The sequence below is a fragment of the Lissotriton vulgaris genome, chromosome 9 (genome assembly GCF_964263255.1).
Source record: "Lissotriton vulgaris chromosome 9, aLisVul1.2, whole genome shotgun sequence".
Lineage (NCBI taxonomy): Eukaryota > Metazoa > Chordata > Amphibia > Caudata > Salamandridae > Lissotriton > Lissotriton vulgaris.
Window position 1 is genome coordinate 192,425,660 of NC_141697.1, and position 26,808 is coordinate 192,452,467.

The 26,808-nt window shown below is 45.9% G+C and overlaps 1 long non-coding RNA gene across 1 annotated transcript in view; it reads left to right on the top strand.

Moving 5' to 3' along the window:
• LOC147689831 (uncharacterized) overlaps positions 1-18,624 on the top strand; it is a 746,906-nt gene extending 728,282 nt beyond the window's left edge. The window contains exon 3 of the long non-coding RNA XR_015299900.1: positions 18,492-18,624. This is a non-coding gene — a long non-coding RNA (uncharacterized LOC147689831). The remainder of the gene's footprint in view (positions 1-18,491) is intronic.
• Positions 18,625-26,808: the final 8,184 nt, after the last annotated feature.

Here is a 26,808-nt window from a genome sequence, read left to right on the forward strand (position 1 = left end):
CACGCCATTGTCGGTCACCAGTGTTGAGGGTATACCTTCTAGTGTGAACACCTCTTTCAGGAAATCAACTATCACTTTGGTGCTCACACTGTGGACGGTCTTGCAGGTTATCCAGCTTGAGAAGTAGTCCATTAGGACCAGTAAGTACCAGTCTTGGGGCCCTTTGCCATGGATGGGACCTGCTATATCAAAGCCTAACTTGCTCCACGGCTCCTCCGGTACTTCAACTGGTGACAGCGGTGCTCTTCTCGTGATCTTAGTTTTGTCACTCAGAGCGCACGCGTAGCAATCACGTACCTTGTCCTCCATTTCTCTGTCCATTGTAGGAAACCAGTAGTCTGCACGAAGTCTGGCTTTGCACAAACTTCTTCCTAAATGTCCCTCGTGAGCCAGTTCCACTACTTTGTTTCTTAAGGCTTCTGGCGGGACTAATTTCCCTGACTTCAGTATGAAACCACCTTCCACCGATAGATCCTCCCTCACATTCCAATATGGCTGGATCTCTGTCTCCATGTCCTTGCATTTCTTGGGCCATCCAGATAGTATATGCCTCCTCACCTTCTTCAATACTTCGTCTAGTTCCATCTGTGTTTCCCATGACACCTTTTCCACTGCCGCTAGACGCACCTCCAGGATTGAGCTACCCTTCACTTCTTCTTCCTCTTCTCCTTCAGCGGGTGCTCTCGATAGGAAGTCAGCAACTCTATTTTGTTGTCCAGGTATGTAGGATACTCTGAAGTTGTAGGCTTGTAGACCCACTGCCCATTTCGCTATTCGTGGCGTCATGCTTTCCATGTCCTTCTTGGTGAACAGGGAAACCAAAGGTTTATGGTCGGTCTGTACTTCAAATGGAATTCCCCAAATGAAAAACTTGTAGTGACAAATGGCCCAATAGACAGCTAGTGCCTCTTTCTCTATGGTCGAGTAATTTTTCTCAGACAATGTGAGTGTTCTAGATGCGAAGGCTATCACGTTTATCTTGCTGCCTTCTCTCTGCGCCAGAGTTGCCCCGATGCCTCTGTTGCTTGCGTCCGTAGAGATGATGGTTGCACCGTTAGGATCAAACTTCCCTATAAATGGGGCTTCAATGATTGCCTTCTTTATGCACTTCATGGACATTTCTTGTTCCTTTCCCCAATCAAAAACACTGTCCTTCTTTATCAAGTCTCTTAGCGGCTGCGACACCATTGCAAAATCCTTAATGAATTTGGCCATTTATTCCGCAAGACCTAGGAAAGAAAGTATGTCCTCTTTACTCTTGGGAGTGGGAGCATCCTCCACTGCCTTCACTAAGTCATGTTTTGGCTTGATGCCGTCTTCAGATAGGGTGTGTCCCAGGTAATCCACCGAACTTACTCCTAGTTTGCATTTGGAGGGCTTCGTGGTGAAGCCTACCTCTTTCAACTTTTCCAACACCCTTCTAGCCATTTCATTGTGTTCTTCTTCGCAACCTCCAAAGATCAGTATATCATCTTGAAAACAGATGGTGTTCCTACAGTCTTTTAACACATGTTGCATTACTCTTTGGAAAGCAGCAGCTGCTGATGCCAAACCAAATGGCATTCTCTGAAACTTGAAATTTCCAAATGGGGTGGTGAACGCTGTTAGCAGTTGGGAATCCGGGTGAAGCTTGATTTGGTAATAGGCTGATGATAGATCCAGCACACTGAAATACTTGGCCCCCCTTATTGTGCTAAGCATCTCCCCTATTCTGGGAAGAGGAAACCTGTCCACAAGGATATTCGCATTCAGGTCCCTCAGGTCCACACAGAGTCTTATGCTGTTCCCTTTATCTTTGGCCATGATAACAATCGGGGCTAACCAGGCTGAACTCTCAATTTCTGTAATGACCCCCTCACTAACTAGCCTCTGAAGTTCCTGCTGGAGGGGCTCCCTCATGCGCAATGGTATAGACCTAGTCTTGTGCACCACTGGTACAGCCCCCTCCTTTAACACTATCTTGTGCATGTAGTTCTTAAATACACCCAATCTGTCACTGAACACTTCTTTGAACTCTTTGGTGAGATCCTCTGATATTCCTACAGGATCAATTAACAACACCTGCTCTCTGTTGTTTGGATCAAGAGTGATCCCCAACTGCTTCTGATGCTTCCAGCTCAATAGGGTCGATCCTCTCGTGGACACATACACCTTTCCTACTGTGCGTCTATCTTTAAATGAGATTCTCATGGTCACCATGCCCTCAAGGGGGATTTTCCCCTCGTTGTAACCCTTAGGACTGATGTCTGGTGGCAACAATTTTACAGGATGGTTGGCAAATTTATCATCAAACACTTTCTTGTCTACTAAAGTATATGGGGAGCACGAATCTGCATACATGCTAAACATCACTCCATCTAGTAAGACATCACATTTGGGGTAAACATCAGACTTTTCCCTTTCCTCTTCCTGGGGTGACTCCTCAATAACATGCACTGCCTTTCCAGGAGCCTTACACACTTTGGAATAATGCCCCCACCTGTTGCACTTTCTGCACTGTACATTCCTTGCCGGACATTTCCAGTTATTGGCCAAGTGATTGGGACTACCACATTTATAACACACAGAGGAACTTGGCTTGCTGCGATTGACCTCTTTACTCTTGTCCCCTACTTTACAGACCGTTTCACTCTCTGTACTAGATTTGCCTTCAGACCTCTCTCTGTTTGTCCCCTCTGGTGCTTTCATTTCCCTCATACAACGTGCCGTGTGCTCTAGTCCCTTAGCTATGTTTATTGCTTCCTCAAGATTAGGGTTCTTGGTAAGTAATTCCTCTTGTGTCTTAGTGTCATTGGTGCACCTCACCAGTTGGTCTCTTATTAACGAGTCTGTGAGTTGACCAAACTCACATGTGGCTGACAACCCTCTCAACACCGCTATATAATTGCTCACTTTCTCCTCCCTCTTCTGCACTCTCTTGAAGAACTTATGCCTTTCCATCACCACATTTATTTTCTCCTTAAAGTGTGCCGCTAATTCCCTCAGCGTGCTTTCATAAACATTGACACCTTCCTCCACAACCTCTTGCTCATCCTCAATCAATCTCCCTGTAACATCTTCATATATTTTCCTCCCATGTGTGCCTAAATTGTGTAGCAATATATGTTGTTTACGTATATTAGTGTAGTTGCTACCCCCAATGGCTATTAAGTAAGACTTGAAGATACCTTCCCATCTTCTCCAGGGAATAACTGGTTCTCCTAACTCATTGAGGAAAGGTGGGGGTTGGCTCATTCCTGCTCCTGCCATTGCCATAAAACTCCTGAAATCCTATTAGTGTATCTATCTTTAATAGAAGCAACAGCACCACAAAAAGTAAAAGTGACTCTCTGCCCCTAGCTATGGTTGACCCAGGATGAGAGATTTACACTTGTAAATACCTTGAACCTTCACTTTTCTCACTTTGCCACGTGACGCTCGTAAAATATAACTAGGAAAATAACATTAACATGAATATTCCTGGAGTCCCCTTTCTGCTTCCACAGGTCGAGAAGATGGGTCCAATGAGATAGCTTGCCTTCCCTCCAACAGGCGGGAACTTCCTGTGAGGAGACTTCCCCTAGAATTGTTCCTGTCAGGACGGAGTCGACTTTCCGATGAAGAAATTGCCTCCAGGCGTGCCCTCCCCAGGCCAGCAACCACTTACAACACCACAGCTGTGCTCTGCTTGGAGCTCCCGCCGGAGCGGGGAGCGGACACCAACTGCAGAGACACGACTGGAAGTCTGCCGGTGAGCGCGCTGCTTGGCGATGAGATTCAGTCAGCGCTCCGTTAGCAGTGCGCGCGAGAAGCCCAGGGTTAGGGGAATCAGCCTCAACTTCAGTCAGCGCGTCGATGGCTTAAGCGCACCGGAGCTTCTTGCAGGATGAGGAGATCAGGGTGCCTCACAGCATGGGACGGAGGCGCCTCGCCACCGGGAACGGGGAAATAGGTTCCGTTGGCTTCCCTTCTTTCATTTGAGGAAGTTAGTAGAATATGGCCACTGCGATCTCTCTGACTGGATCGCGAGACACTTCTTCCCTCAACTCACAGTGTGTGCCCGACCCGGCACTCGAGTGTAAAGATGGCACCAACCCCTTAACTCTTCTACTTCTCTCCTCCTCTTATATTTTGCATTCCCCAGTCAAAATCAATAGCGCGATGCCCGACGTGGCACCCGAGTGAGAAGCTGCACCCACAAGTATATTTCCTTATAATTATTTTAATCGTCTCTGAACTTGGCTAGCCTGTAGCGCTGTATCTCCTTACTTGTTAAGCTTACACAGCTTTCTTGACAGCCAGCATCGGTCACTCGCTCCTGTCTTTTCTTCACTCACAGGCTCAGTTTTTCTTTTACTTATGTTTCTTTGTTGACAAGCGCTCAATTCATCCCAGGGAAACGACAGTCACTGTCCCTGGCTCAGTTTCCTCCCATCCTCGTCGCCAAGAAATGTAGTAATCAGGGACCCAAGGTCTGGTACAAGTTTCTTTATTACTGAGTAAATCACAACAGACTGCCGTCAGCTTGTCAACCTGGAAGCCGGGTCGCTATGTCAACATTCCATAGCGAGCGCCGGGCTGTCCAGGGGAATGTACCAACATGAGATCAGAAGGAGGGGGGAAGGAAGGGAACAAGGAAAGGGTTACACATTGACTGCAGTTACAACAGTTACATTTTGGAGAACCCTTCACAAGTATACTGTCATATATGCAGCACTCGCTTGAGTCAGAGAAAATAATGGACTACCATGGCTACTGTCAAATGTGTCTGTGCGTGAAAGAGAGAAAGGACTAAACTCGACACGAGCAAGAGGGCACACAGGAAAATGCTGCACTGGGAAATGGAAGGCGCTGAGCAAGAATAGATCAAGTTTATGAACCTTCACTAACTGCAGCACTGCCTCCGGTAGGCAATCATTTTAAAATGTTTCTTTTTTCTAGGTCTCAGGTAGCTCCTTTTTTTGGCAACTGCCGGGGAAGCCCCTGTTGCTGGGGCTTCATCTTTTCTGATCAAAAAATCTGTGCATACATTTATATTCTACCTAAATTGTAGAAGACGTAGGTAGTTTTGTTCAACACTTATGTGAAAGGACTGCTCCGTCATCTAGGGGTATATATACGTTTTCCAGCTATCAGCAAGAACACAGTGGTAGTAGAATTCAACTGGAGGCATTGCTCAGCTGTCCATTCCTAGATGCCTTCTAGGCAGTGCCTGATAGTACGGCCCGCGGGCCGCATGTGGCCTTCCTGAACTTTACATGTGCCCCTGGTTGAACAGCAGCACTGGGCTGCTGTTTACTTCACCATGATTCAGAAAAGGGGGTGGTGATGGACAGAGCATCTGAATTAAGCAGAACACTCCTACCCAGTCGAAAGATCAGGGCTTGATCCATCACCGTTTTTTAGCTCACTGCACCATCCCAGCTCAGAACCTGGCTACATACAAATTAGTCTGTCCCTGGCCCAGTGCATCATGGGAACAGGGCAGACCAAACTACCAAGCCAATTCTTATACTGGGAAGGAAACAAGCTTCCGGGGACCGGTTTCTGGCATTTCAGCCGTCTTCGGCCCGGCTTGCTTGAATCTTGATAGTTCAGTGAGCAAGGGACTCACATCTGAGTATACCCTTCCACGCTTATGGTGGAAAAAACGATTCAGAAAAAGGGGTGGTGATGGACAGAGCATCTGAATTAAGCAGAACACTCCTACCCAGTCCAAAGATCAGGGCTTGATCCATCACCGTTTTTTAGCTCACTGCACCATCCCAGCTCAGAGCCTGGCTACATGCAAATTAGTCTGTCCCTTGCCCAGTGCATCATGGGAACAGGGCAGACCAAACTACCAAGCCAATTCTTATACTGGGAAGGAAACAAGCTTCCGGGGACCGGTTTCCGGTATTTCAGCCGTCTTCGGCCCGGCTTGCTTGAATCCTGATGGTGCAGTGAGCAAGGGACTCACATCTGAGTATACCCTTCCACGCTTATGGTGGAAAAAACGATTCAGAAAAGGATGTGGTGATGGACAGAGCATCTGAATTAAGCAGAACACTCCTACCCAGTCCAAAGATCAGGGCTTGATCCATCACCGTTTTTTAGCTCACTGCACCATCCCAGCTCAGAACCTGGCTACATGCAAATTAGTCTGTCCCTGGCCCAGTGCATCATGGGAACAGGGCAGACCAAACTACCAAGCCAATTCTTATACTGGGAAGGAAACAAGCTTCGGGACCGGTTTCTGGCATTTCAGCCGTCTTCGGCCCGGCTTGCTTGAATCCTGATGGTGCAGTGAGCAAGGGGCTCACATCTGAGTATACCCTTCCACGCTTATGGTGGACAAAATGATTCAGAAAAGGGGGTGGTGATGGACAGAGCATCTGAATTAAGCAGAACACTCCTACCCAGTGCAAAGATCAGGGCTTGATCCATCACCGTTTTTTAGCTCACTGCACCATCCCAGCTCAGAACCTTTTCTGAATCATTTTTGGCCACTACAGGTGTGGCAGGGTTGCCATCCTTACCTTCTGATGACCACAAGACAGGCAGAAGTTATACCAGTGCAAGACAATAGCAAGAAACCCCACCCAGTCTCTCTGCTGTTAATGAGCGGCCCACAAATCATATTGAAGGTCGCCAAAGAGCCAAAAAGCAATTAAACAAGAACCCCCACTGCTTAACAGGCACAAATAGCTCCCTCAAATAAATCGAAGCTGTTCAGAAACTAAAAAGCAGCCCACATGCAATCTTGCCAAATGTAAGGAAAATAGCTAAGTAGATCACACAATTGTGTCAATTGCTTGTTTTTTCAAACAACCCTCAGCATTGTTAATCAACAAATTTATTTAAATTATTAAGGTGGTCACATATCTGCCTTCACACACTCTTAATGGCACGTATGGAAATCGCTATCTCTTTGGAATGTCAATTACAAAATGCCAACATTATCTATGGATCCTTGGTGTTATTACAAACCCTAATGATTCACAGACCACACACTCTTGCTAAACCAACCTTCATACCCTAGGATACCTCCATACGTGAAATACTGACAATACACCTCTTATCTAGAGCCTCAGACCACGAGCAGTGAAATGCGGCTGCTCTGCATCCCTTTCAGCTGCTGCCACCAGTTATTTAGGGAACCTCCCAAAAAGATGGTACTACTTAGGAAGAGGAGCCAAGCAGGCATTCGAAATGGCCGCATAGTCGCTCGGCTCCACGAGCCCTTTCGCCCCACACGTCTATCCTGACGTCTATCCTGAGCTGCGAAGGCATAATCTGATAGGAGAAGGAAAACGAGCACCTACCGTTTGTTCCCGGAGCTCCGGTGTGCAGCGGATCCTGAAAATTGTCCCCGTCTGCTCCGCGGCCCACGCGGTGATGAGACCGGGGCGTTGACTCGGCGGGGCCTCCGGCCGCAGCTGTAGCATCCACGGCCGTTGATGGCGGTAAGGGGCCTGCCGGTGGGTGCCGTTGACGTGAAAGACCGCTTCTGGCGGTGAAGACCCGGTCCGCTTGTCGGCGACCCATGAGGAGCAGTGGGGTGGCACTGGATCGGAGGGGGCGCATGACTCCTGCCCCCCTCCCCAAACTTTGTTGCCCGGGCATAGCCAAGGTCTGCCCCCGATATAGGCGGGCGACTCCCGGGGCCCGGCTGGGACTTTAGCCTTTTGGTGGCTCTCCTTTCTGGAGCCTGCCCCACAGTTTGTTTGCCCTGGAGACGCATCCCGTGGTGCCCTCATGGTAAGGTCTAGTCCCTGAGTGTGGTGAAGAGGGACGGGCCGGCTGGATCAAGATGGCGGCTGGTGCCCTCCTCTACGACCCGAGTCCAAGTCGGACGGCTGGTGTACGCATGGGGCCGGGATGCCCGCAACACACAAAGGAGTTCAATTTCCTTAGACGTGATAGCTGCCTTAACAGTTTTGCACGAGACTATGCTTTGCCATGCTCGAGACTTGGGCGGAAGAATGGACGCTGTTTCGCCGTCCTTGGCGGCCACGCCCCGATTCCAGGGGACTGCCGGCGAACTTGCTGCTGAGCCCATGGAAGAAGTCTCGGCTCCGCGGGGGCACTGGGGGCCGTTTGAGGACCGGGCTCCAGTGCCCGTGCGGGCCGACTCGATTGCTCGTCTGGATGTCTCCTTGGGACACTTGTTCAGCTGGCGGCTGGGGGTCGAGCGCTGTTTTTCCTCTTGGACTGGCCTGGTCGTGTCGCAGCGGTGGCTGGACTGTGTGACTTTCCTCTCCTTGATGGCGTTGTTGTTTGTGAGCTTTGGAAGGTTCCCGGGACCGGCGTTGATATTGTCTGATCTTTGCTGTTTATACTTTGATGGGCTTGGATTATTGTACTCTTCCATGGCTGCGCCCCAGCCGGACCCGCTCATACTGTTTGGACCCTCAGGATTGTGCTCTAAATTGATTAACGAGAGTTCTTCTGGCGGTGCCACTGCCAGACAGGGTCAGGGATGATGTGGTTAATGGTCTATTGGTAATATTATTGACAGACGGTGTAGTGGGTATGTTCGATCGATATTTCATCGTGCTTATACTCGGGGTTTGTTATTCTTCAATACAGTATTACTTCCATTCTGGGATTTCCGTGGTGTAGGGGTGAAGGGCGGGGCCGGGCGGCACGATGAGGGCCCTCCTCCGCTTACTTTCTTCGCTTTCTTCCTCTATCTTTCTATATTTCGGGTCTCTATTAGGGCGACAGGCACGCTGCTGGGGGGGTAGGCCATGGCCTTCTGCGGGTGTGCAGGGTGGGGGTTGCGGGATGGGTGTTTGATCGATATTTGTTTCTATGGCTCTTTAGTGTTTCTTTCTTTTTTAGTGTCGTCGTCGCTCATGCTCTTTGCGGTATGTTTGGTGTTGAGGGGCGGGGGTTAGACTTGCTACCCGATGGGGCTGTGCCTACCTTTCTCCTGCTTTGTATATCTTGCCCCCCCCGATGATTCCTTCATATCACTATTATTTGCTGATATCCTGATTTGCACATTATTGTGGGACTGTGTGCGATTGTGCGACACCTCTCCTTAGTTTCTCATTTGAAAAATGAACCTCTCGAATCCTGATTTTCAGCTGTTGTGTATGATTACAAGCTACGTACTGTTATTTTCTTATCCTGGGTTTTGAACTGCTATAACTACGCATAGTGCTTGCTTTACTCCAGTTCTGATTAGCGGCCGGCCAGGATGGTTGTAGGCCCATACCTGTAACTGCATGTACCACAAATAAAGGTTCAAAAAAAAAAAAGATGGTACTTTCAGTGATCTTTGATCTTAGTAATTGTATGGAAGGTTTGTAGTCAATCAAATAAGTACACCGCACTTGATAGTGCAGCCTTAAACCATCTACTTCTAAGGCTAAAAGCATCCAAACCCATAAAATTAGGTATTCTACCCTAGTCAACACATCTAATTAGGAGCAGAAATTTCCCCTTCAATATTACTAGGGATCTGTTATCCATGTGGTGCTTGGCATTGTTTGAAAGTGTATTACACTCATACATGCTGCGGCTGATAGAATGTGTTGTATTACTTGTCTTCTGGCTGCTTGTCACACTGATTTCATTTAAAATGTGCATTGTGCCTAAGGATGAGGCTTAGTGATGCTGGCGTGTGCAGTTAAGCGGAAGGAGCTGAAACAACTTCAGTTACATTGACAAGAAGTTGTTACTGCCAAATTCAGTGACCGCTGACAAGTTGAAATGCAAATCTCCATTATATCCCAGAATGGATCTTTCTTTACCTTACATATGTTTTCACATAAAAAACGATTTTTAAATATTTTTTATATTTGCTCCATGTTAGTTTTCAAAAGAAAAAAAACATAAATAAATGACTCGTAAAGGGCTTATGTGTTAGATTTCAGCCTCAGAGGTTAGATTATAGACTTTCATTGTGTCTCTACATGGGATTTTATTGAGTTTGTTTCACAGTCCATTTGCCATGTAATTTTTCCATTTATAATACATTCGTCCACTCACGATCTTTTTATTCTCTGACTCTTAACACATTCATGGCTGATACATTATATTTGTCATCATCATCACTTCAACCATCAATCAGCCCATTCTATATGGAAATTGTCAGTCCACGTACCCTATATTTCCCCTAAATTTTAGTCAATATCCTCTATTGTTGTTTACCACTCTTTCAAATGCATTGCATCTACTGGGTGAAGATATAATTCAATGTGGAATATTTCTCCACAATCACTTCATAGGATATAGACAGTTGTTCAAGGTCGCCTGGGAAGACTGCCAACTTAGATTTTACATCCAGCCTTCTTCCACTTGTCATATAAATCTCTGCTGGCTCCAGCCAGTAAGCAAGCCTATGAATTCACCCCAAGCATTATAGATAATATCTCGCGGGCACTCCACATCTCTGAGAATTTCCTGTTTCGCATCCGGCCCATTTTCACACTGTGACTGCCTGACCCATTTCATTTTGAAACCCCTGTCTTGCAATTGTTCTTGACTGAATGTACTTTTGCACTAACAAAAATGTAACATCCTATCAATGTCTGAAATGTTACATCTGTCATCATAACAAAATAAAAGGTAACACTAGGCATCAATTGTTGTCATTTTGTGAAAGGTTTTTTACCAGCCTTCACGTGAAATATTGCTTGCTTAAGACGTTCTCAATTAAATCCTTTTACATTATTCTCTCATTCCGCTGTTCTCCACTTTCAGACATAAAGACAGCATAAAATATTTATTTGCTTTCAAACTCCTGTTCTTGCTGTTCAGCCTAATGAGCTTCTTCTAATCAGGGAGTGTTAAAATCATGATTGAGGGAAATTTTTCCCATTTACAGATAAAAGGTACAAAGGTAAACTCTCTCCTGTCACAATCCTTTATGCTAATATATGAAATGGATGAGGTGGAACATTGCATCATCACTACCTTTGGCACATGTGTCATTTATACTTTCCACTTCTGCATCCCTGACTGCTTCCCATTGTTCCCTTGGTGAGTCAGATGCTAAGGTTGTGTGTGTCATTCCGTGGTTATTGATTGGACCATGCCTGATTTTAAATGACATAGTAGCCTAATAGTGAGTGAACAGACATTTCTCCGATTATTTATGGGTATGACTTGAAGGCATGCCATAACTGCAAGTCCCAAACTGACTTTTGACCTCAACATTGTCCTTTATCTGCTCATTTGGCTTTATACTTTGGAGTGCCAGCATAGCCCTCAATTTTTAGGTCTCGCCTGAGCCAGCCCAACTGCTGCTCTGCGAGACATTTAGAAAGCGGGTTTTCAAATTGGTAGCACAGGCATTTTGGTGGCCTCAAGCTTGCGTGCACGCGCGCAGCCGCTATCTGTCTTTCATCCTGTCACGGGTCATTAAGTGCATCACGATCGCGATGAACTTTGACTTTCGCGGCGCGCGCGCATACAACTCCTGGTTTCCGTTTGCCGTCACGCGCACCTCGCTTCAATGCCCCTCACCCTCCCCCACCACAGAGCGCGTCTCGTAGCTTTTTTTTTTTACTTTGAGCTTATCCCGCTTCTGCAGCCCACCCTGCAGTTTAACTGCACAGTGATGCTGCACACGACCCAGCATCTTTAACAATGAAGATCACACCTTTCTTTTCTTTTGCATGGCTCGCAAAAACTCAATTTTTTTGTCAAAATTTGATTTTTTTAAGTAGTGCAATGAGTAAATGCCTAGCCAGCAATGCATTTCTCTTACCAAAGACAGACAGGCAGTTTTTAAATTGTCCCACATATATTGACAGAGATTGTTTTTTTTGTTTTGTTTTTCCTTTTCCGCAAATTCGTTTTGGGATATGTTTGCATCGATTGGCTACTGCAAACTCTCCTTTCAGATGTTAGTACTTTATAATTTAAACATTGAGGAAACAGGTAAATAAAAAATAAGAAATCTAAGGAGCTTGTGTTTTTGAGGAGTTAAAAGCTTCCAAGAAATGCTGCGAGTTCTTAGCATTTTTTGCAATCATGATATTGAGGTGTGCGAAACGGAATTACTTCCTGCGTTCATGAAGTGTTTGTTTTTTTGTTCCTGTTAAGACGGTGCTGTAGAAAGTAAACGCTGGAGTTTTGTAACTGCTCTGCTAATACCGCAGTAAAATAAAATGTGAATTTTTTCGTGACTGCAGAATTTTGGTAGTTTTGATTTGCTGTGCGCAATAAAAAAGTAATGGATTGAAAAATTACTGGATTAAACAATTACCTTCTGTCTGCTCTAGTAAACTGAGACCCCCTTAAGGTCAAAGCCTGCGTTTAAATGCTGAAAAGTGTTCTTTTATTTTTAAATATTGTTTACTCGTTTGCTGCAAGATGTACACCTTTGTCTTAGCGACTAAACACTTGTTTGTTCCGTTATGTATGAGAACACAACCAGGGCATAACATAAAAAATAATAATAATATTAACGTAGCCAATGCTTTCTTTAGGTGCCCGGCGCTGACGTTGCTGAATGACGAGGTTGCCGAAGCCCACGGCTGCCCACTCTTGCTCCCACCTCATGCTTCTTTCTTCCACCTCCCCACACTTCGTGTCTCTATATAATACTCTTCCTTTGCACCCGTTTTGTCTCTTTGTTGTAGCTGCTTTCCGAGCTCTCTCGCTTCCGCCTTCCCTTTCTGCCTTTTTTTTCCCTCTTGCTCATGGTCCAAGCCTGATGATGAAAAATAAATCCCAGTCACCAAAAATGAGTGCCTGGGCCCACCACTTGACATCACCGGCACAAATTAAGCACTCAGGGCAGAGGCCTCACTCCCTATGCTGCGCCAACCATGTCTTGATCCAGCTCAGTCCCACAAGATCGTCTCCACTCTGCCCATCTTGAGCTCCTGAAGAGAAGCCTGAAATTAGGATGCAAGGCTCTGCCTGATGAAGGCCACCAGCGAGGACTGCCCTACCTTATGCTAATATTTCTGCGGCAGACTCGGCCACCATAGATGGGGGGGCAGGAGGGAGGGGTTAACTGTTAGGAAAGTGGTTGAGGTGCACCAAAAGGTTCCTAAAAAAAGTACTGTGCAAGGATGCGGGACAATGTTTTTGAAGGGCCTGGGTCAACAACTTCCAGGGGCCTCCAGCAGTGGGAGCTCATGTTACCTACAAAGTAAGAGGAGGCCAGTCAGGTTCAGCATCCGGTACCAACTAATGACATTAGCTATGCTCCTTATCATAAACCAACAGAGCAAGCTTTCATTATAATCTGTAAACAAATGTTTCAGGTTGAGTGCTGGGGGCCTTCAATAAGTGGGGGGCTGGGGAGAAGTAGTAGTAGAAATACTTTTATTTGATTTCTTTAAAATCATAAAAGGGTGGAACAAACCACCAAGATACATAAGACATAAAAGCCATTGATCAAGTTAAACAAGGATTGACATAGCCAATAGGTCTCGCCTTTGGGGCCTTATAAGTATTTAGTTATGCAGCACAATATCCTTCCTGCAACAACATCAACTGTTGCATGGCTAAACACTTATAAGGTCCCAAAGGCGAGAACTATTGGCTATGCCAATGCTTGTTAGTATTCCCACTAAGTTCTTCTCTTTAACATCTGTCTATAAACCACTATTAATATTCCCACACATAAAGCTGCTGATCTTTTAAAATCGCTTTCCCAGCTCATACCCACTATTTTCTTCCTTCATACTTGAAAGACCATGATTGTGGCAGATGGTCGCATGGCTGGCTGACCCACTCCAAACAGCCTGATGCTAATAGATTCAAATATATAGTTTACTCGAAGTAAACTTAGAGCAAATGTTAGCATTAGAAGAACAACAATCTGTGAGCTTTAAATGAATGTGAGGAACTGCAGTCAAGAGAGAAAGGCTAAAGGGAGCAGAGGAAAGAAAGAAATAGTGGATACATACAGGGATGAGAGAAGAAAGGGTAGAGAGAAGATGATCAGCAGAAGCAGAGATTTCACAAAAGATACAGGAAAGAATCTCCGAGTGATGAGGAAACGTGGAAGTAAAGAGAAGGAAAGCTGAAGAGGAGGCACATTAGGAGGAAGCTCAACATTGGTCAACTGTAGAAGTGAGTAAAGAGGAGGAGGAAGGGTCGAAAAATCTAGGGGAGAGAGGGTAATTAAGTAGGAGCATTGGAGTCTGGGATAGTGGGAGAGAGTGAGGAAAAGATTTGCTTAGGAACAAGAAGACCAGACAGTAAGAGGAGCGAAGACAGGAAAGATGAGTCAAATCAGAACAAGCATGAAATGCTTTCCGTAACAGATGTGTGAAGTGTCACACTCTCCTCATTTTATCCACAATGTACCCACAGCTGTTTACTACTAGGATTTTTCACGTCACTGAGTTCTGTGACCATCTGCAGACATAGAGGGCCTAATTACAACTTTGGTGGTCTTAGAGCGGGCCGCCACACCACCGCCCTGCTCCAAGACCGCCAGAGCTGTGTGAGCACCGCCTGCCAGATTATGACTTCTTTGTCTCAGGAGGGCGGTTCTTTGGCGGTACTATGGCGGTGCCTATGAAAAAGGCACCATATTGGGAGCGTCAAAGGCAGTTCCTGCACAGCATGGACTGGTACAGTCCATGCCATGTAGGAACTGGGGGTGCATGCAGACAGGGGTACACAACATGTGCCCCCCTGCATGCACCAAAAGGCCTGGGGCAAGGGGGCTCTGTAGGAACCTCCATGAGACCGCTAGTGGTCAGGAAACTTGTAATATCCACACCAGCACTGCCAGCATATTTTGACCCTGTGACTGCCTCAGCCCCGCCAGGGAAGATGGTTCTCTGGCGGTTGAAGTGGTCCAATGGCGTTCCAATGCAAAAACAACGGGCTGGACTGTTCCCATGAGGCACAGGGTCAGGACTGATTTGCATATGGCCATGTCTTAACCCTTTCGCTGCGGCCGCGATTTTACCGCTGTGCGGTAAACAAAAGAACAGGGCGGGCCATGACGAACCCCAGCCGACATCAGCACACGCCCACCGCGGGGCGTGACGGCTGGGGTTCGTTACCAGCATAGGAGGGGTTAACTGGGGTGGCTTGGTGAGCAAAATAACAATAGATTAAACCCAGATCTGTGACTGGGGGTGAATGTTTTGCCATTGTGCAACATTTCGTCCATCATCTTGTGTGTTTTGCTGTTCACCCTATGTGGGAAGGGTTTGCCCAGACGTGGGTCCCGTGCTCACTAGGCCACTGGAGTCAAGCTATCCTGGCTGAAGACGGCTGATAGCCAGAAACCGGTCCTAGGATGCTTGATTCCGGTCCAGGAAAGACATGGCTTGGCAGTTCGGGCTGGACTGTTCCCATGAGGCACAGGGTCAAGACTGATTTGCATATGGCCATGTCTTAACTGGGGATGCTTGGTGAGCAAACTAACGATGGATTAAACCTAGATCTGTGACTGGGGGTGAATGTTTTGCCATTGTGCAACATTTCGTCCATCATCTTGTGGGTTTTGCTGTTCACCCTATGTGGGAAGGGTATGCCCAGACGTGGGTCCCGTGCTCACTAGGCCACTGGAGTCAAGCTATCCTGGCTGAAGACAGCTGATAGCCAGAAACCAGTCCTAGAATGCTTGATTCCGGTCCAGGAAAGACATGGCTTGGCAGTTCGGGCTGGACTGCTCCCATGAGGCACAGGCTCAAGACTGATTTGCATACGGCCATGTCTTAACTGGGATGGCTTGGTGAGCATATATAACGATGGATTAAACCCAGATCTGTGACTGGGGGTGAATGTTTTTTCATTGTGCAACATTTCGTCCATCATCTTGTGTGTTTTGCTGTTCACCCTATGTGGGAAGGGTATGCCCAGACATCGGCCCCGTGCTCACTAGGCCACTGGAGTCAAGCTATCCTAGCTGAAGACGGCTGATAGCCAGAAACCGGTCCTAGGATGCTTGATTCCGGTGCAGGAAAGACATGGCTTGGCAGTTCGGGCTGGACTGTTCCCATGAGGCACAGGATCAAGACTGATTTGCATATGGCCATGTCTAAACTGGGGTGGCTTGGTGAGCAAAATAACGATGGATTAAACCCAGATCTGTGACTGGGGGAGAATGTTTTGCCATTGTGCAACATTTCGTCCATCATCTTGTGTGTTTTGCTGTTCACCCTATGTCGGAAGGGTATGCCCAGACGTGGGTCCCGTGCTCACTAGGCCACTGGAGTCAAGCTATCCTGGCTGAAGACGACTGATAGCCAGAAACCGGTCCTAGGATGCTTGATTCCGGTCCAGGAAAGACATGGCTTGGCAGTTCGGGCTGGACTGTTCCCATGAGGCACAGAGTCAAGACTGATTTGCATATGGCCATGTCTTAACTGGGGTGGCTTGGTGAGCAAAATAGCGATGGATTAAACCCAGATCTGTGGCTGGGGGTGAATGTTTTGCCATTGTGCAACATTTCGCCCATCATCTTGTGTGTTTTGCTGTTCACCCTATGTGGGAAGGGTATGCCCAGACGTGGGTCCCGTGCTCACTAGGCCACTGGAGTCAAGCTATCCTGGCTGAAGACGGCTGATAGCCAGAAACCGGTCCTAGGATGCTTGATTCCGGTCCAGGAAAGACATGGCTTGGCAGTTCGGGCTGGTCTGTTCCCATGAGGCACAGGATCAAGACTGATATGCATATGGCCATGTCTTAACTGGGGTGGCTTAGTGAGCAAAATAACGATGGATGAAACCCAGATCTGTGACTGGGGGTGAATGCTTTGCCATTGTGCAACATTTCGTCCATCATCTTGTGTGTTTTGCTGTTCACCCTATGTCGGAAGGGTATGCCCAGACGTGGGTCCCGTGCTCACTAGGCCACTGGAGTCAAGCTATCCTGGCTGAAGACGACTGATAGCCAGAAACCGGTCCTAGGATGCTTGATTCCGGTCCAGGAAAGACATGGCTTGGCAGTTCGGGCTGGACTGTTCCCATGAGGCACAGGGTCAAGACTGATTTGCATATGGCCATGTCTTAACTGGGGTGGCTTGGTGAGCAAAATAACGATGGATTAACCCCAGATCTGTGACTGGAGGCGAATGTTTTGCCATTGTGCAACATTTCGTCCATCATCTCCACTATCTCTCCTTCCAGGCGTGCAAACAGATTGCGATTGCTCTTGTTGGCTCCAGGCTTGATTATTGTAACTCTCTTTATGTGGAGTCCAACAAGGGCCTTATCCATCGACTGCAAACTGTACAGAACGCCGCAGCGCGCTTCGTCCTGGCCCTTACCATAGCATCATCTGCCACCATTGCTAGGAGAAATCTTCACTGGCTCCCCGTCCAGTTTAGAATCTCCTTTAAGCTCCTATGTCTCACATATAGAGCACTTGCGGCTGGCCCTGCGGACGCACTTGGTACCCTGCTCACCCGCTATGTACCCACGAGATGCCTACGATCGGCCGGGCTACACCAATTGGTAGTGCCCCGCGCTAGGTTGACCAGATGGGGTGCGAGATTTTTTTCTGTTGCCGCTCCTCAGCTTTGGAACTCCCTTCCGGTGGAGATCAAAACCTTACCCTCCATCGACCTGTTTAAAAAGGCCCTTAAAACCCGGTACTTCATCAGAGCCTACCAATGAGATACTGCTGTCTGACCTGGCTAGTTCCTTTATTTGATGTAGGTGCCTTGACGCCCATTGGGCTAAGTTAGCGCGGTATAAGACACAATTCATTCATTCATTCATTCATCTTGTGTGTTTTGCTGTTCACCCAATGGCGTTCCAACCACCAAAGTTGTAATACGGCAGTTGGACCGCCCTTGCCATGCCACTAAGTTTGGCAATCTATGGACTGCTAAACTCATAATCAGGTCCAAAGTGACAAAGCTAGTGTCTTAATGAGGTCAGAGAACTCCAAGGTGATTTTCAATTTCCTTTTTAATGTGCGTTTGGGCCGTAGCACATCTATCATTTCCTATAGACTTACTTGGGGGCCTGTAGAACAGTTGGGTGGGCTGACAAAAGAGATGATAAACTATAATGGTGCCTTGAAATGGACAATCACGAGTTTGACACACCCCACGTAACTGGGCTCACCATGCCTGAAGCAACTTTATGGGATCATCTCCCTGTCTCTTCTACCTGTGGACGAGGCAGCAGACGGGTGGGGCTGACCGTTCAGGAAGGAGGAGCAAGTGGGTACCTTGGGGCAGGCAGGACAATTAGATGCAGGTGATAGAAATGTCAGACATTTACCTCTATGACCTACCACCTTGCACGGGTGGGGTTAAGGTGCTACGAGGACTGGCGCCCACAAACATAGCAGTGCAATAGGAGGTTGCATGGTTACGTCATTACTTGCTTGTTGTAAATTATTGAAAGTAAGTAATGTCATTATTTTCTTTATCTTTTGATCCTGTGCAGACTGCCTTTATATCTGCAGGAAAGTCCTTGTAGATTACGTTTGCGTGGTATGGCATTGCATGCCATGCCATTAGCAAAGGGACCAAATTCGATCACTTCTTAGAGCAACAGGTGTTTAATAACTTACAGACAGAGTAGTCTAAGAGTGCATGGGGTTCTTTTTTCACTAGTTTTTTTTGCTTTTTTTTGCAGCTCCTCCACTAGTGATATAATGGCTCCTGCCTGGCATGCCAAGTAGCACTATACTCAGAATCGGTGGTATCCATTGGGCTGCTGAAAGACTCTTCATCAATTCAGAATCACAACTAAATTAGTCCAGATTTACGCCAATATACCATACGGTATGTGTTGAGAAAACATACGTGTCTCTACCTAAAGGGATGACTTATTAATGCATAAGACAGAATTGTATACCATGTACAATTTCAAATGTTATGAGTTAATTTCCTGTATTCACTTTATTTATCACGCTATGTTATCTTATGTACTAAATTTCAAGGCATAATGTAACAAAATGACCTATATTGTGTAGTCAACTGTTAGAATATTTCCATTCTGCTGGTGGCCTTCATATATCTTTTATACCTGTGGGAAAATACACATTTAATGTATTCAAAGTCTATATTTATGGTTTCGGGTTTTATGGCATCCATTTTCACATATATTTATCTGTGTTATTCTTTTAATCAAATTACTTGTATTGATTGACGTATATTTTTATGTTAAAACGTTGCATCTCATTTCACTCCATTTCTTCCGTTTTGCACAACTGTCGACTTTTTTACACTATTGCGTAGCCATATGCAATACAGCACTACATTTGTATTCGTTTTGTTATTTGAAAATTGGGACTATATTGAATTTATATGGCACCAATTTCAGCGGTATGCAAACATGGCACAAGTTAACTATTATATGACAGTTACCATATTAACATACTTCTAAGTAAAATTCTGCACATAAATGTGAGCTAGCTAACCCTGCCCACCAACATGCAGAAAACTGGATTCATAATAGAATATATAGGGAGACCCTTGTGCCATTTTTGGAGAAATTTGTATCATTCTGTCACACAAGTATCTAGTTTCCAAATATAAAATAATGTGGGTAGGCATAAAGAAAGTAATTTCACCCTGAAGGGCAGCCTGCTAGCCAACCTTGCAGGAGAGGCTCCTGCCTCTGCTTTCTGTAAGTCAGTCGTGCAGCAGAGGTCCTGGCCTCTGTTGTCCAGATGGAAGACCATTTGCCATGTATAGAGACGCCATCTTGTTAGTATGAACTTTTTGGGTGAAATTGCTCCTGCAAACGGATCAGGACCATTTTTTTCCTGCTCAAGTCCTCCTATAGCCAACCAGGACAGGTAACATGTATGTTAGACGGCCGCGTTGTTGCGGCATAGGTTTCCAATACCAAAGACAGCGGGGTACCCGCCACCAGACACGTAGTCATTTCTCCACATCTGAACAAAGTGGGTCGAATGCGAATTCGGACGTGTGAGGGACTTGATCATTTTGGGCAGGACTTCACCAAAAGGTCTACCTAGTTGGAGGATGCACGGACTAAACTATGATTTGCTGAGATCATATTGATACCCCAAGGAAAAGTCAGCCTTCAAATTTATTTCCAATGTGAGCGACTTGTGTTGAAATGTGGTGATTTAGGAAGTACTATCAGAGCTGGCTGACTCACGCTTTTTGGAGTAAGTACATTTGCATCCCGTGGGAATGTAAATATCTGACAGCAAAAATGTTGCTCCAAACTTAGCAACAGAGGAAAGCTCAGTCTGTGTGCAATTAGGCAAATCATGTTCATATATTCCTTCTTGAGACCGCAACTCCTCGATTACAACTCGTATGCACACTTTGCTCCATCACAAGTGGCTTGTTTGACTCTCTGATGATATCTGGCCTTGATTCAAAAGACAACCTTTCCAATCAGTTCACCCAAATGCTGTCTTGTTGTGGTAAAGAAGTGGGCAGGTGGATTACATTCAGACAAAGGGGAGCGTATTGATACTATTCAGGGTACTTACGTGAAATTGTTCTACCACCAGCGTGGACATCTTTGTGAAACGCCAAAATGATGACAAGGGAAGGGCTATAAATCCCGTGGAAAAGTTGAGGTCGTGCTTATTCTTCAATCATTCCTCTATTGTGCGTCGCTGAAGATGAAGATGCTTTGCGTTCACATGTTGGCAGATGAAATATATGTTAAATCTTTTCCGGTTCCTCACTTGCAAACCATTGAATTATAAACAAAGTGCTGATGAAACATGATCTGATGGGAAGAAATTGTTTGCAATTTAGTCATATGTGATATATATCCTGAATTTGAAGCTGTGCGACTAATGCTTTTAGCCCTCAAATCTCAGCTCTCCTGCATTCAACCTCTGGAATAAATAGTTATAATTTCAGGTGTAACATAAGAATGAATGGAGGCAATTGTGATATCTCATTGGAAACTAAAAAGGTTGATAGTTCCTCTCCATTGTTTGGGGGGGAGGGGGCACCATTTTCTCACACAGTACTTGTTTTTTCCTCCATGGGATTTGATCCTTTTGCCAGTTCTACCCAAAAAGTTGCCGCTGTCCGATTAAAGTGTATTGTCCGAAACTTTCGTTCACATTAACTAAGCTGAAGCTCAGGCCCTTAGCTGAGGGAATCTATGCTTTTCAAGTGCACTATATCTGAATGCAGAGTGGCTGAGCAGACGCTCTCTTTCCACATGCAATGTGCATGTAAAAAAGAAAGACAACCAACAGATTTACATGCAGGACAGATAGTGTAAGCACCTATTCTTGTCCGAGCAAAGACTGAACCTTATCCTTTCCTCCTTTCCTAACTTGCTGAGACTGCCTACCAATCTCAGTTATTACCAGACACAAAAAGTGACCAGGATGGGACATACTGCCAATTAAGCTAGATTCTACATATCGCTCCTTCCACGCTGATGTTTGGCCTGAATGTCGAGGCCCATAAGGCAGAGGGCAAGGCCTGGAGGAAGCAGAGCTTGAAAACCACCAATAGAAGATGCTAGGTTGAGTGGGTGGAAGGAGAATGAAGAGCCTGATTAAGCCTGTGTGCATGGGGTTGTGTGTGTGTGTGTGTGCATTCATGTGGTCGCATATGTGTGTGTGTCTGTGTCTGTGTGCATGCATGTGTGCATGTGTCAGTGAGCATATGCAAATGTATGTGTGTATCTGAGTGAAAGAATACCTGTGAGCTTGTGGCAGTGGTTGGGCCCTGGCAGAAGCTGCAACCTTGTCAAGTGGTAATTGGTGATCTTTGGAAGTAGTGAAGCAGATATCCCTGGCTCACATGGGAATCAGCAAACAAATTAAGCGAGCCAGATGCCTATCAGGAAACAGGGTGGAAAATACAAATCTTACAATCAGTGGCTATTCTTATGGGTCCATTTAGCAGTGGCATCACCCTTACAGGTTAAGATAAAAAGACAGGTTAAACAAATTGTACATGTTTAGTTAATAGTAGTGGTAATATCATAAATAGTTTTATCAATAGAGATAATGAAATTAAACTACAGAAGTCATGCCATACCAGGACTTGCCCACTCGTACCAAGGAATCAATGTAAGCAATATGTCTCCTAAATTCAGCATAAATTATTATTCCAAAAAGAACTTTGCTTATGCTTCGAAAATGTGATATTTTACCCCCAAAAAGGTCAGCGTGGCAGTTTTCTGAAAAGCCACTAATTTTGCTATTAAATACAACATTTTCATATTGATTAAATAAGATCATTTCCCAAAAAACAAAGGTTGTCATGTTCATACCAAAAGCTATTAGTTTTTTACTAGAAATACCCTAATCCCTAAACAGCAGTGTTTTATTTTCATCAAATACTTACACATACTATTTCTCCTTCTGGATAGAGTCTGTCTTTGACGCTCGTCTAACAAGATGTAAGTAACAATGTCAAGTGACAAAATGCTAGCGTACCATAATATTGTATCCAGAATATCGACTACCACAATACTCTATACATACTTATGCAATGATTACTAATCTTAACTCCATATATGCCTCACTTAACTGGATGGGTATAGTCATGGTATGTAGGTGTGGAGTTAAAGATAATACATCTAAACTTACCTATATTTACTAACTGTAATTAGACGTGCTAGTCAATATTATGAAAACAATATTTTGGGCCATAAGGAGGAGCACAGACCACATACTCACTTCTTGTGTGAAAAAAGCTGCTTTATTGAAGACAATTGCACATCACATACATTTTACCCTAGACCTTCGCCTCACAAAACTAGACACCACTATACATTACTTCACCTAATTCCCCCTACCCCACCCCTAAATTTATCGCTTCCTTTAACATCCTTATCTTGCAACTGTAACTCCTCCCCAGCATTGAAATGTCAACCTTTATAACTATGAACACTTTGACCTACATCTATTATCATCTCAGTATTACTACCCTCCCCACGATTGTCCTGCTTCACCTATGTTCACAACCATCATCCTAATATATATAACCATGGCAATTGAATGCCTACTGTCACTCAGAAAAGGCCTAGTCTCCTTCCTCCCATTTCTGACCCCCTTTCTATGAACCTTTCCTATCTTCGCTCCCTGTCAGGACCTTATCTAAGGCCTCTTTTATCTGAATCAAATACCAATATAACCTGTATTGTGATAGATGCATTCCAACCTCTCTGAAAAAAATATGTGACCTCAAACCTCAGCTCCAGATGTTCTACCCTGCCAACCTCTCTTTCCTGCAAAAATATCCTCATATCCCAGTTAGTTTTATGCTGCAGAACACTGCCTCCTAATTTCCATGATGTCCCTTTTCATCTCTTTGAACAGGGCAAGGCCTTTACAAACCCCTAAATTATGTGTCCTTCAATGCAACACCAAAATGCCAGGACACCTATGCCTCCTCAATAGCTGATTCAAGCAAATTACAAATTCATGTCAACGCAAAGCACCTTTTCCATGCAATTTCACTGTAAAAACCTGTTCATCCAGCCCAAGGTTGCAGCTTCGGCCTTTTTGTAGTTCGTGACATTCAGCCCCATTCAATAAATGAATGTCCCATGATCCATATTTGACAAATCAGTTGTTTCCAGCCCAGCTACCACACCTGAAGAAAACACAAAAGTGAGAGATGGAATTGAAGGCATCACAAACCCCCCTCTGTTCCCCGTGCACATAGTGCCAGAAGCAGCATGACGACCATCAGCCCAATGTCAATAACTGTCTGGTGCGTCGTCACGCACCAGCGCCAAGGTGCACTGCCTTTCAATATGAGTCACAAAAGTCAAGAACCCAGAATCCAATATTCATCCAAGTAATCCAAATGGATTCCATATTTTCAGCATTTTTCAAAACAAAGGCATCACGATTAAATGCTACAGAAATGCCCAACCAGGCTTATTCTTATAGCACAACAGAACTCAGAATATATCCTGGGTAGCCATGCTGGTATATAACTAAGGCTCACAGTTTTATGCTATTTATTTTTTGGACATTTCCATCTGTATTTATCCATATTTATTTTTTGTCATCTTTATCTGTATTTATCCATACTTATTATGGGTATTGTGAGAAAAATAACGCTGCAACTGGTATATTTCCACATTTATTAAACCAATAAATAGGCAGTCATGATTGAATGCCTGCCAGGTTTCAGTAATATGAACACCTGCAAAAGATAAATCAATGCACTTGTATGAAAATATGCCCATTTCAGTATCAGCTTTGTGAATATGTATTGCTATTTATGCCTCTTTACTAAAATTCCTTTCTTTTTTAACCCCCTTACCAGTCAGTCTATGCAGTTATTGGCATGGCAGTCATGGCAAAGTGTATTTTAAATGTGCCCCCTTTCAGCCGTGACAATCCTGCAACGAGCTATGAACAAGTGCCTTATGGGATCCCCTGTGTACCATTCGCCCACCAGCAGTCCTCATTCCCCTGCGACTTCTCTACAATTTCCCCATCTTCCACACTCATTTCATCATAATGTAACTGGTCCTCCCCCCGCCAAAATCATCCATCCCTGATGGCACCGTAGTCTTGTCAACAAAAGTGTCATCCACCTTTTGTTACACAGTTGTTCCCCTCGTCCGTCCCTGATGGCACCATGGCCTTATCAGCAAACCTGTTGCCCACCTTTCTTGTTATACAAATGTTCCTCTAATCCATCCCTGACGGCACCGTGGCCTTGTCGTTAAATCCATTGTCCACCTTTCTTGTTATACAGACGTTCCTCCCCGCTGTCCCTGATGGCACCATGGCCATGTCAGCAAACATGTTGTCCACCTTTCTTGTCACACAGACGTTCCTCTCCGAGGGAGGACAGGGAGCCCCAGTAAGCCCTCCTGCCTCGACCCCCGACTGATGCCACTTTATGCCATTGTACACTGACTGAGAGGCCACATTGACCCAAACCACGTTGTGCGTTACCTAGGCCACAGCAGAACTTCGTGTGGCAGTGCTGTCGCTGTCAAACGTTGCTATCCGGCTGCTGCCCGAGACCATGTCATCTCTTCTCATCAGGGTTAGTGAGCAAATTAAGACCTCCCAAGTCTGCATGTCCCCTGTAGCATTGTCCCAGAAAAAAGAAAATGCAGATCCAGTGTGCCGTCATTAAGGTCCCTCACTCCCTGTCCTTCACCTGGATCTGGCACCTATAGCCAACGCCACCCCTGCCCGAAGGCTGCCGCACTTTAGACTGAGGCCGGACCCTCTACTCAATGCTAGGCCCCCTCCCCTGGCCAGAGCTTCCCACGTCCTACTTGCTCTATATGGCCCCTGTCTATACCCCACCCCCACCCCTCCTCCTCACTCCAGACTCCTGGTCTTACTTTTTGGTGCCCTCTCGGGCCAACCTCCCGCAGCCAGAGATACCGGGGACCATACCACCCTAGTGCCATCAGCCTCCCTCCTGTTCTTTCCCTCACCCAACATTGGGGGCAGTGGGCTTACCATCAAACCACTACCCGCCTCCCCTCCAGTCTGTTGCTCTGAGGCAAACAGCTCTTTCCCTCCCCATCTCCCCACCCTCCTCCCTCAACCCCTATAAAAGAATTTCTCTCCCCTCCCTTCCTTAGCCTCCACCTTCTCCAACATTGACACCTTCCACAGGCCTGTGGTACTGGAAATACCTGGGGGCCTCTGCCTGGCGTCCCAGTCGGGCCTTGACCCTACCACCCTCCCCAACTATAAATGACAGCACGAGGTGATGCGCTGGGACTTTCTCAGCGTGTGAGCCATGCGCTCCTCTTGGGCTCGCCCCGTTACCTGCACCCTGTGGAGTGCACGCGGCTGTGAGCAAGTGAGGACAGCTGCTGCCTCCCCACCTGCAGCACGCCTCGAACTTTTACATCATTACTTAACGTTACCTACCCTAATTTGCCAAAATAATTATAAAAATTTACCACGACCGTGTCACCACAAAATGGTGACAAGAATTATAAAAATTGTCGTAGATAAGCTGGGCGATAAAGCCCATTGCAGCCCAGCTGAAAAAGAGCCCAAAAGAAGCCGAATGCAGCCTGGGCTGCAACATGCCCCACAATCCTCAGCAGTGGCGTAGCTAGGAGGGGTGGGGGGGCGGTCCGCCCCAGGCGGCACTATTTTTGAGGTGGCCGCGCGGCACTGGAGGCCCGTTGCGGCCGCGGCGGCCTTTATAATTTATATTGGGAGCGAACACAGTGTCCCCAAATAAATTATAAAGGCGGCGGCATCGCAACGGGCCTCCAGTGCCGCGGCCGCCCACGGGCCAGTTTAAAAGTGCAATGCCACGCTGCGAGGCAGGGTCGGATTGGGATCACAATTTGGCCCACGTTCAAGGGGCGTGGCATGCATTTAAGGGGCGTGGCCTACAGTTAAGGGGTGTGGTCCACATTCAAGGGGCGTGCCCTTTCATGAAACACTATTTGGTTACTCTTTGAGGTCTAATTCGTAGAGAAATATTTAGTAAATTAAGCCTTTTAAAGCTTACAGAGCAAGTAACATTGGTAAAGACTAGGAGCACTGCAGGTCTGATAACTGAATACTTACATGCAGTCTTAACGCCATGCACAAGGTCGTTAGATACTCTTTCCCAACCAGCTAATCATCACATAAATCAGAAATCTAGTACAAAGTCAAGGAGAAAGGGTAAGACTGGAATCTCTGGGAACAGAACATGTAATAACAAAAGTAAGAATTCACAAATGAGGAAAAGGCAGTCTGGGGTGTAAAGAATGCTGAAAAAATGTATCTGTACAATCTAGTCATAAATTTATTTCACAGCCAGAAAGTGATGTCTATATACAAAAAACACAGTTTTATTCACATCTGTTGCTGCCTTCAAGTCTGGGCCATGAGGAGACTGAGGATTACTCAATTAACCATGAAAATGATATAAAATCTGCAAAAAGGAATTCTAACCTGAACATGCTAGAAAAGTTAATTCTTCTGCACAGAGAAAGAAGTGCCAAGTTTGCAAATTTTGCTTAGGCCTCGAACAAGGCCTAGCATAGA